General features: G+C 41.8%; 1 pseudogene; it reads right to left on the reverse strand.

Annotated features, from left to right (window-relative positions):
- On the reverse strand, nt 1,637-2,315 carry LOC102184080 (annotated as a pseudogene).

Raw genomic sequence — 10,709 nt, forward strand, 5'->3', positions numbered from 1 at the left:
TATGCATTTATAATTTTATTTTTTTATTTATTTTTGGCTGTGCTGGGTCTTTGTTGCTGCATGTGCTTTTCTGTAGTTTTGGTGAGCAGGGACTATCCTCTATGAATAGTTGCAGTGTACAGGCTTCTCACTGCAGTGAGTTCTCATGTGATGGAGCATGAGCTCTAGGGAGCTTGCGTTTAAATGGAAATAACATACCTAATTAAGATGAAGTATTTGGAACTTCATCATAGGACGTGTTTTCTCCTATATCCTTGTGTCTTTGCTTCTTGATATACTCATCTTTCAAGCAAAGCAATGATATCTAAGTTTTGAGATTTTCAACTCTAAAATAGTCCAGCAATTTCCTTTCAAACAGCAGAAGACGTTTAAATTAAGGCTTGTCAGAAATCTGACATCATTAAAACATGTTTTTTAAAACAGTGCTGTAATAACTGTAGTGTAGTTTTACATATGTTAGATAAAGATTTGGAGAAGGCAATGGCACCCCACTCAAGTACTCTTGTCTGGAAGGCTACAGTCCATGGGGTCGCTAAGAGTCGGACACAACTGAGCGACTTCACTTTCACTTTTCACTTTCATACACTGGAGAAGGAAATGGCAACCCACTCCAGTGTTCTTGCCTGGAGAATCCCAGGGACGGGGGAGCCTGGTGGGCTGACGTCTATGGGGTCGCACAGAGTCGAACACAGCTGAAGCGACTTAGCAGCAGCAGCAGCAGCAACAGCAGATAAAGACTATTTGTGAATCCATCTAATTATGACTGATTATCATGCCAAATTGGAAATACTACTTTAAGAGGGAGTTTGAGATGGTACATTTTGATATTAAGAAATCAAGTCATTTTATTTATTTATTTTTTGGCTCATAGGGCACATACTTTATTGAAAATTTTATTGGTTATTACTACCATATACCAGGGAAAATAAAACCTACTTCTCATTTGCAAAGAGTATAAAGTTAACCCAGAATGGCTTTGACAAGTGTGTGTTATGTGCCTTTGTTCCAACTCTTGCCAAGAAAGTCTTTTTTGGACCCCTTTTGTTGGTTATAAAGCAAAAAACAAAACAGGAAACAGTACTGATAAGGACAGGAAAGGAAAAAAAGGTTTAGAAATTTTAAATAGGGATGCTCAAAATGATGGCTTCAGTTCTATCTCAATAAGGCTGTCTAAAGAGCTCAGGCAGCAGCCAGCAGTTCAGGTTCAGATCATACCTTCTGGACCAGTGGTGGTTCAATCCCCACTGTCCTGGGGTTCCCAGGCAGCAGACTGCAACTCTGAACCTCAGTGGAATTGAGGAGCACAAGCATACTATTTTCTGTCGTTTTTAATTAACAACTCACAACTGAATACCAACCAAAAACCAGCATCTGAGACCGTGTCTGAGGTGCCACTCATACTCTGCTGTAAAGGGCAGTTTTGAGGTACAATATCCAAAGCTTGGGTAGAAGTCATTCCTCCCCTCCCTTCAAAGTAGGCCCCACATGCCATGGATGGAGGGGGCATGAGCCTGACCAGAGGCTAGGAGTCAAGGAAGCAACAAAGCAGGAACCCAGGGAAGGGTCTGTATCCCAATCCTCAGTTCTGGTCCTATAAACAGTGAAGACCCCACTGAAGACTTTGGAAGCAGAGGGGTAGGCAGATAAAAGCTTGTCTTTTATTGAATGAGTGATCTATGCAATTGCCGAGGCCACTATGTACGGAGAAGAGGGGGAGAACTTTATTTCTTGGTCTCTTCCTCCTTGGACAGAGTCTTGATGATTTCCTCCTTCTTGGCCTGGAGCTGCTCTTCACAGCGCTTGCAGGCTTCCTTGGTCTTAGACCTGCGGGCCTCAGCCTGGTCCGCCAGAAGCTTCTTGCAAGCCTTGTCTGCCTTCAGCTTGTGGATATGTTCAATGAGAATCCACTTGTTTTTGAACACGTTGCCCTTCACCTTCAGGTACAGGCTGTGATACATGTGGCGGTCAATCTTAGATTCACAGTATCGTCTGAGCAGCCGGCGCAGAATTCTCAGCCTCCTCATCCAGGTTACCTTCTCGGGCATTCGAGAATTGGCAGTACCCTTTCACTTACCTATACCCATATGCCTTGCCCTTCCAGTGATCCAAGGTGTTTTTCCGGCATCAGCCCAGGAATGGACAGTCACAGGCTTCCGGATGATCAGCCCATCTTTGATCAGCTTCCGGATTCGCTGGCGGGAGTTGGCATTGGCGATTTCATTGGTCTCATTGGGGTCCAACCAGGCCTTATTTTTGCCACAGCGAAGGACAGTGGAGGCAAGCCTCTTCTGAAGCCTGAGCATACTCATGGCCACGGCCGCAGTGGCAAAAGGAAAGTCAAGCCATTTTAAAATTGTTGTATAAAGTGGCATGTTAATGATAAAATTCAGTTTATGTTTTTATACTGAAGTAGCTAAAGCTAAAACTCCAGTACTTTGGCCACCTCATGTGAAGAGTTGACTCACTGGAAAAGACTTTGATGCTGGGAGGGATTGGGGGCAGGAGGAGAAGGGGACAACAGAGGATGCGATGGCTGGATGGCATCACTGACTCCATGGACGTGAATCTGAGTGAACTCTGGGAGATGGTGATGGACAGGGAGGCCTGGCTGCTGCGATTCATGGGGTCGCAAAGAGTCGGACACGACTGAGTGACTGAACTGAACTTAACTGAGTATATACTACAGAAATTACAGAGACAAACACTTGGAAAATGTCAGTTAAGAAGCTTCCATTAAAGTTCCCTCTGGTCTTATTCAAACCCATGTCTTCAGTAATGTTCACAAGTATTTGCCCGTAACTCCTTAATTTGTATTTCTAGTCTCGACGTGTCCTCTAGGCTCCAGGCTGTGTGTGTGCTTGACAGCACTACTTGGATGTCTCATATACACCTCATATCCTACATGTTCAAAGCTGAACACAAGGTCACACTCCCCAGCCCTGGTCCTCCTCCAGTGTTCTCCATCTCAGTGCTCAGTGGAAAATACTGCCATCTTCTCAGTTGTGCAGGATGGAAGCCTTGCAGTTATCCCTGGCATCTTCCCCCTGTCCCCATATCTATGTACTCCATCACTCAGTTTTGTTGTCTCTCCTAAACATTAAATCTATCCACCTCTCTTTGGATAGATTATAAGTCAAAACTATAATCATTTCTCCTTTATTGGTAGGGTGATTAACCATCCAGCTTTGCCCAGGACTACGAAGGATCCCATGATGGGGGATTTTCAGTTTTAAAAAGGATCAATTCTAGTCAAAGTGAGATGAATTGATCATCCTAATTATTAATCTCCATGATTTCACTTTTGCCTCCCTCCAATCCTTATCTGTACTGAAGTCAGCATGATTTGTTGTAAAGTAAACATTACTTCCTACCCAATAGAATGTTTAAAATTAATAAGACTGACAATATCAAGTGCTGGTAAGGTAATGGAGGAACTAGAACTCTTATACGCTGTTTACAGGAATGTAAAACGTACTTTGAAGTAAAAAGTATTTGGGGATGTAAAACTGCTTTGGAGAACTGTTGGGCAGTTTCTTACAAAGTAAACATATATTCACCACCCACTCTTACATTTATCCAAGGAAATATATGTCCATAAGAAGACTTTCATATTCATAGATGCTTTATTCAGGATGGCCCCAAAGTAGAAAAAACACAAATGTCCATCAGCAGATTAATGGATAAGCAAGGTGAAATAGATCCAAAGAATTGAATGTTGTATTTAGTCACTAAATCATTCATGTCTGACTGTTTTGCGACCTCATGGACTCTAGCCCATCAGGCTCCTCTGTCCATGGAATTTTCCAGGCAAGAATGCTGTAGTGGCTGCCATTTCCTTGTCCAGAGGATCTTCCCAATACAGGGATCAAACCTGTGTCTCCTGCATTGGCAGGCAGATTCTTTTTCCACTGAGCCACCTCGGAAGCCCCAAAGAATGGAATGTGCATGCGTACTAAGTTGCTTCAGTTGTGTCCAACTGTTTGTAACCCAGTGGACCATAGCCCACCAGGCTCCATTGTCCTTGGGATTCTCCCGGCAAGAGTACTGGAGTGGGTTGCCATGCCCTCCTCCAGGGGATCTTCCCAACCAAGAAATCAAACCGGCACCTCTTACATTTCCTGCATTGGCAGGCAGGTTCTTAACCACTAGTGCCACCTGGGAACCCCAAAGAATGGAATACTACTCAGCAAAAAGGGAGGGGGGGAAGGCATTTCTGATACCTGCAACAACACGGATGAATCTCAAAAACATTCCAGTTTAAAAGAAGAAAAACAGACATAAAAGAGTATATATAGTAAAATAAAAGTACATGAAATTATAGAATAGGCAAAAATAATATATATAGTGAGAGAAAGCTGATTAGTTGCTATCTAGGGCTAGGTATCACTGATATTATAAAGGGGCATGAGACAACTTTCTGGGGTAATAGAAACATTTATATCTTGCTTTTAGTAGTGGTTACCATTATACATACATTTGTCAAAGCTCATCAAACTGTAGTTAGAGTGGGTACATTTTGTTGTATATCAATTATACATTGGGATTTTAAAAAATAAGTAAATTTTAAAAAACCCTGCAAATCTGATCACATCACCCTCTTATCTAAAAAACTTCAGGGGGTTCATGTTTGGGAACGCATGTAAAGAAAAAGAAAAAAAAAAGATACCTGTAAAAAAAAAATAAAAATAAAAAATAAAAAACTTCAAAGGCTTCCTATTACTTTTAGAATAAACACCAAAATCTTAGCATCTGGCCTTGCCTGCCTTCCCGATCCCTCTCATGCCACTTCCCCCATATACTTCCTGTGACCCAGTCCCACAGATCTTTCTTTCTTTTCTTGGCTCCTCCCTACCTCCTACCACAGGGCCCTTGTACATACTTTTCTTTCTGCCTGGTCTACTGCCCTTACCTATTTCTTTACAACAGGTTACCACATACTCATCCATCAAATAGAAACTCAAATGCCACTTCCTCTAGGAAGCCTCTGATATCCATATTACTCAGGTCTGCTTATGATACTCTCACCGCATCTTCTGCGCACTAGAAGTGCCTTTGTAGCACTTATTGCAATTTGTAATTATATATTTGTGAGATATTTTGATTGTCTGCCTTCCCAGTAGACATTAAACACCACAAGGTTAAGACTGTATTGTGTATGTGTTAGTCACTCAATTGTGTCTGAGTATTTGCAACTCCATGGACTTTAGCCCACCAGGCTCCTCTGTCCATGGAATTCTCCAGGCAAGAATACTGGAATGGATTGCCATTTCCTTCTCCAGAGACTGTTTTACCCACTATTATATCCTCACAATTTGGGGCTTAGTGTAGGACTGGTAACACAACTCTTTTGGACATGTGAATGATCCTGCTACTTATTCTGAAAAACAGACTAATCACCACCTTTGCTGTGTGAGATGGTGGTTGACCATAATCTTTTGTCAAATACTTGGTATGGTAAAAATAAATCCAGTTGTGTTGGTAAAAGTGGATCCTATTTTTGTTGAATTATGTTGTTTGGTAAGTTACTCATGATTAATAGGATATAATTCCACCATAGGATTTACCTCCACCATAGTTTGGAGTCACTTCAAACAACTGGGAGGGAACACAACCACTTATCAACAGAAAATTGGATTAAATATTTACTGAGCAGGGCCCTGCCCATCAGAACAAGACCCAGTTTTCCCTAGTCAGTGTCTCCCATCTGGTGATGTCCATGTGTAGAGTCTTCTCTTGTGTTGTTGGAAGAGGGTGTTTGCTATGACCAGTGCATTTTCTTGGCAAAACTCTGTTAGTCTTTGTCCTGCTTCATTCTGCATTCCAAGGCCAAATTTGCCTGTTACTCCAGGTGTTTCTTGACTTCCTACTTTTGCATTCCAGTCCCCTATAATGAAAAGGACATCACCAGATCGTCAACACCAAAATCAGACTGATTATATTCTTTGCAGCCAAAGATGCAGAAACTCTATACAGTCAACAAAAACAAGACCAGGAGCTGACTGTGGCTCAGATCATGAACTCCTTATTACCAAATTCAGACTCAAATTGAAGAAAATAGGGAAAACAGCTAAACCATTCAGGTATGACCTAAATCAAATCCCTTATGATTATACAGTGGAAGTGAGAAATAGATTTAAGGGCCTACATCTGATAGATAGAGTGCCTGATGAACTATGGAATGAGGTTCATGACATTGTACAGGAGACAGGGATCAAGACCATCCCCATGGAAAAGAAATGCAAAAAAGAAAAATGGCTGTCTGGGGAGGCCTTACAAATAGCTGTGACAAGAAGAGAGGCAAAAAACAAAGCAGAAAAGGAAAGATATAAGCATCTGAATGCAGAGTTCCAAAGAATAGCAAGAAGAGATAAGAAAGCCTTCTTCAGCGATCAATGCAAAGAAATAGAGGAAAACAATGGAATGGGAAAGACTAGAGATCTCTTCAAGAAAATTAGATATACCAAAGGAATATTTCATACAAAGATGGGCTCAATAAAGGACAGAAATGGTATGGACCTAACAGAAGCAGAAGATATTAAGAAGAGGTGGCAAGAATACACAGAAGAACTGTACAGAAAAGATCTTCACTACCCAGATAATCATGATGATGTGATCACTAATCTAGAGCCAGACATCTTGGAATATGAACTCAAGTGGGCCTTGGAAAGCATCACTATGAACAAAGCTAGTGGAGGTGATGGAATTCCAGTTGAGCTGTTTCAAATCCTGAAAGATGATGCTGTGAAAGTGCTGCATTCAATATGCCAGCAAATTTGGAAAACTCAGCAGTGGCCACAGGACTGGAAAAGGTCAGTTTTCATCCCAATTCCAAAGAAAGGCAATGCCAAAGAATGCTCAAACTACCGCACACCTGCACTCATCTCACACACTAGTAAAGTCATGCTCAAAATTCTCCAAGCCAGGCTTCAGCAATACATGAACCATGAACTCCCTGATGTTCAAGCTGGTTTTCGAAAAGGCAGAGGAACTAGAGATCAAATTGCCAACATCTGCTGGATTATGGAAAAAGCAAGAAAGTTTCAGAAAAACATCTATGTCTGCTTTATTGACTATGCCAAAGCCTTTGACTGTGTGGATCACAATAAACTGTGGAAAATTCTGAAAGAGATGGCAATACCAGACCACCTAACCTGCCTCTTGAGAAATCTGTATGCAGGTCAGGAAGCAACAGTTAGAAGTGGACATGGAACAACAGACTGGTTCCAAATAGGAAAAGGAGTATATCAAGGCTGTACATTGTCACCCTGCTTCTTTAACTTCTGTGCAGAATACATCATAAGAAACGCTGGACTGGAAGAAACACAAGCTGGAATCAAGATTGCTGGGAGAAATATCAATCACCTCAGATATGCAGATGACACCACCCATATGGCAGAAAGTGAAGAGGAACTAAAAAGCCTCTTGAGGAAAGTGAAAGAGGAAAGTGAAAAAGTTGGCTTAAAGCTCAACATTCAGAAAACGAAGATCATGGCATGCGGTCCCATCACTTCATGGGAAATAGATGGGGAAACAGTAGAAACAGTGTCAGACTTTATTTTGGGGGGCTCCAAAATCACTGCAGATGGTGACTACAACCATGAAATTAAAAGACGCTTACTCTTTGGAAGAAAAGTTATGACCAACCTAGATAGTATATTCAAAAGCAGAGACAGTACTTTGCCAACTAAGGTCCATCTAGTCAAGGCTATGGTTTTTCCTGTGGTCATGTATGGATGTGAGAGTTGGACTGTGAAGAAGGCTGAGCGCCCAAGAATTGATGCTTTGGAACTGTGGTGTTGGAGAAGACTCTTGAGGGTCCCTTGGACTGCAAGAAGATCCAACCAGTCCATTCTGAAGGAGATCAGCCCTGGGATTTCTTAGGAAGGAATGATGCTAAGGCTGAAGCTCCAGTACTTTGGCCACCTCATGTGAAGAGTTGACTCATTGGAAAAGACTCTGATGCTGGGAGGGATTGGGGGCAGGAGGAGAAGGGGACGACAGAGGATGAGATGGCTGGATGGCATCACGGACTCGATGAACATGAGTCTGAGTGAACTCCAGGAGATGGTGATGGACATAGAGGCCTGGCGTGCTGCAATTCATGGTGTTGCAAAGAGTTGGACACGACTGAGCGACTGAACTGAACTGAACTGAACTCTTTCTCCCATCCAGAAGCTTCCATAAGCCTTTTATCCTTATCCCTCAGAGGGCAGTCAGAAGGAAACCACAATCACAGAAAACTAATCAAACTGATCACATGGACCACAGCCTTGTCTGACTCAGTGAAACTAGGAGCCATGCTGAGTAGGGCCACCCAAGAAATGGGAATACCAGACCACCTTACGTGCCCTCCTGAGAAATCTGTACAGAGGTCAAGAAGCAACAGTTAGAACTAGACATGGAACAATAGACTGGTTCCAAATCAGGAAAGGAGTACGTCAAGGTTGTATGTTGTCACCCTGCTTATTTAATTTATATAAGGAGTACATCATGAGAAATGCTGGGCTGAATGAAGCACAAGCTGGAATCAAGACTGTTGGGAGAAGTATCGATAACCTCAGATATGCAGATAACACCACTCTATGGCAGAAAGCAAAGAAGAACTAAAGAGTCTCTTGAAAGTGAAAGAGGAGAGCGAAAAAGTTGGCTTAAAACTCAACATTCAAAAACTAAGATCATGGCATCCAGTCCCATCACTTCATGGAAAATGGATGGGGAAACAGTGAGAAACTTTATTTTGCGGGGGGCAGGGGGCGGGGGGGCTCCAAATTCACTGCAGATGGTGACTGCAGTCATGTAAGAAAGATGCTTGCTCCTTGGAAGAAAAGTTATGACCAACCTAGACAGCATATTAAAAAGCAGAGGCATTTGCCAGTAAAGGTCCATATAGTCAAAGATACAGTAGTAGTCATGTACTAGTCATATGAGTAGTAGTCATATGAGAGCTGGATTATAAAGAAAGCTGAGCACGGAAGGATTGATGCTTTTGAACTGTGGTGTTGGAGAAGACTCTTGAGAGTCCCTTGGACTGCAGGGAGATCCAATCAGTCCATCCTAAAGGAAATCAGTTCTGAATATTCAATGGAAGGATTGATGCTGAAGCTGATACTCCAATACTTTGGCCACCTGATGCAAAGAACTGACATGTTGGAAAAGACCCTGATGCTTGGAAAGATTGAAGGTGGGAGGAGAAGGGGATGACAGAGGATGAGTTGTTTGTATGGCATCACTGACTCAATGGACATGAGTTTGAGCAAACTCTGGGAGTTGGTGATGGACAGGGAAGTCTAGTGTGCTGCAGTCCATGGGGCAAAGAGTTGGACACGACTGAGTGACTGAACTGAACTGAACTTCTAGCAAAAACATTGCCACTGCAAAAAAACAAATGGTTCTTTTTTTTCTCATAAAACCACAGACAAAAAAATAATAAGAAAGTATCCATATTCCCATTTTTTGTTTTAGCTACCTGAAAACTAGAGCCTAAATCAAGACCCAAGTTTTTTGCTCTCTTTAGGTACTTGGGAACTTTTATTCTTGTGGGTCACTTTTATTTTATTATGTTATACACCATGTTAAAAATCCTTTCACCAATTTTTGATAGACATGATAAACTTCTATAAAATATATAACCCACTACTGACAACAAGAATATTAAATAACTAACATAAATACTTGTGAATATTTGCAAGTCATCAAAGAACTGATCTCTTGAAGTCACCTAGAGGACAGGAACTGCCTTCCTGGCTGTTGTGTTTGTACATACCATAAGGCCAGCAAACCACAGTCCTTGATTAGAGTTCAATAAATGTTAGTCCCCAAATGAACGAAGTTCATATAAGAAAATTATGAAGTAATCTGGTAAATCTATCTTCTAGTTTTATCCAAAATAAGCCATCATCCATGCTACATTCATGCTTTCTGATTTAGCTAATACATCTAGATGGAACCTGAATTTTTAAAATGAGAAGGTAATTGATCCTAACAAGAGGAAAACAAAAACGCTTTTCAGAACTTTCAAATTAACATCTTTATTGTGATTGGGTTTGGAATCAGAGCCCTAGAAAGACCTGTTGTAGTGAGGGGAGGATGTTATGAAACCAAGACCACATCCTCCTTTCTGGTGAACTTTAAAATCAGATAGACATCTTAGAGCAACAGCATTTCCCTGATTTGTATTCAGTGAACTAAGTGCCCTTGATAAAAATTGTAGATGATCACAAGTATCAGAATATAAAATGTTCCTATACCTAGGGTCTCTTGAAATTCTGTAACTTTGGTACACATGGATTCTAACTCCACTGTTAGGACTCATACATGGCCAAATGCCCTTGTTTGTACTGGCAATTGTCTGTAATTGCCTGCTGCTGCTCTGCTAAGTCACTTCAGTCATGTCTGACTCTGTGTGACCCCATAGACTGCAGCCCATTAGGCTCCCCCATCCCTGGGATTCTCCAGGCAAGAACGCTGGAGTGGGTTGCCATTTCCTTCTCCAATGCATGAAAGTGAAAAGTGAAAGTGAAGTCACTCAGTCGTATCTGACTCTTCACGACCCCATGGACTGCAGCCTACCAGGCTCTTCCGCCCATGGGATTTGCCAGGCAAGAGTACTGGAGTGGGGTGCCATCGCCTTCTCCATGTAATTGCCTGCTTTGACTCATTTCTTATAATTACCTGCTTAATTCTAGTGTAACTTAAGTTTGTGAAGTTAT

The sequence above is a fragment of the Capra hircus genome, chromosome 17 (assembly GCF_001704415.2).
Source record: "Capra hircus breed San Clemente chromosome 17, ASM170441v1, whole genome shotgun sequence".
In the NCBI taxonomy this organism is placed as follows: Eukaryota; Metazoa; Chordata; class Mammalia; order Artiodactyla; family Bovidae; genus Capra; species Capra hircus.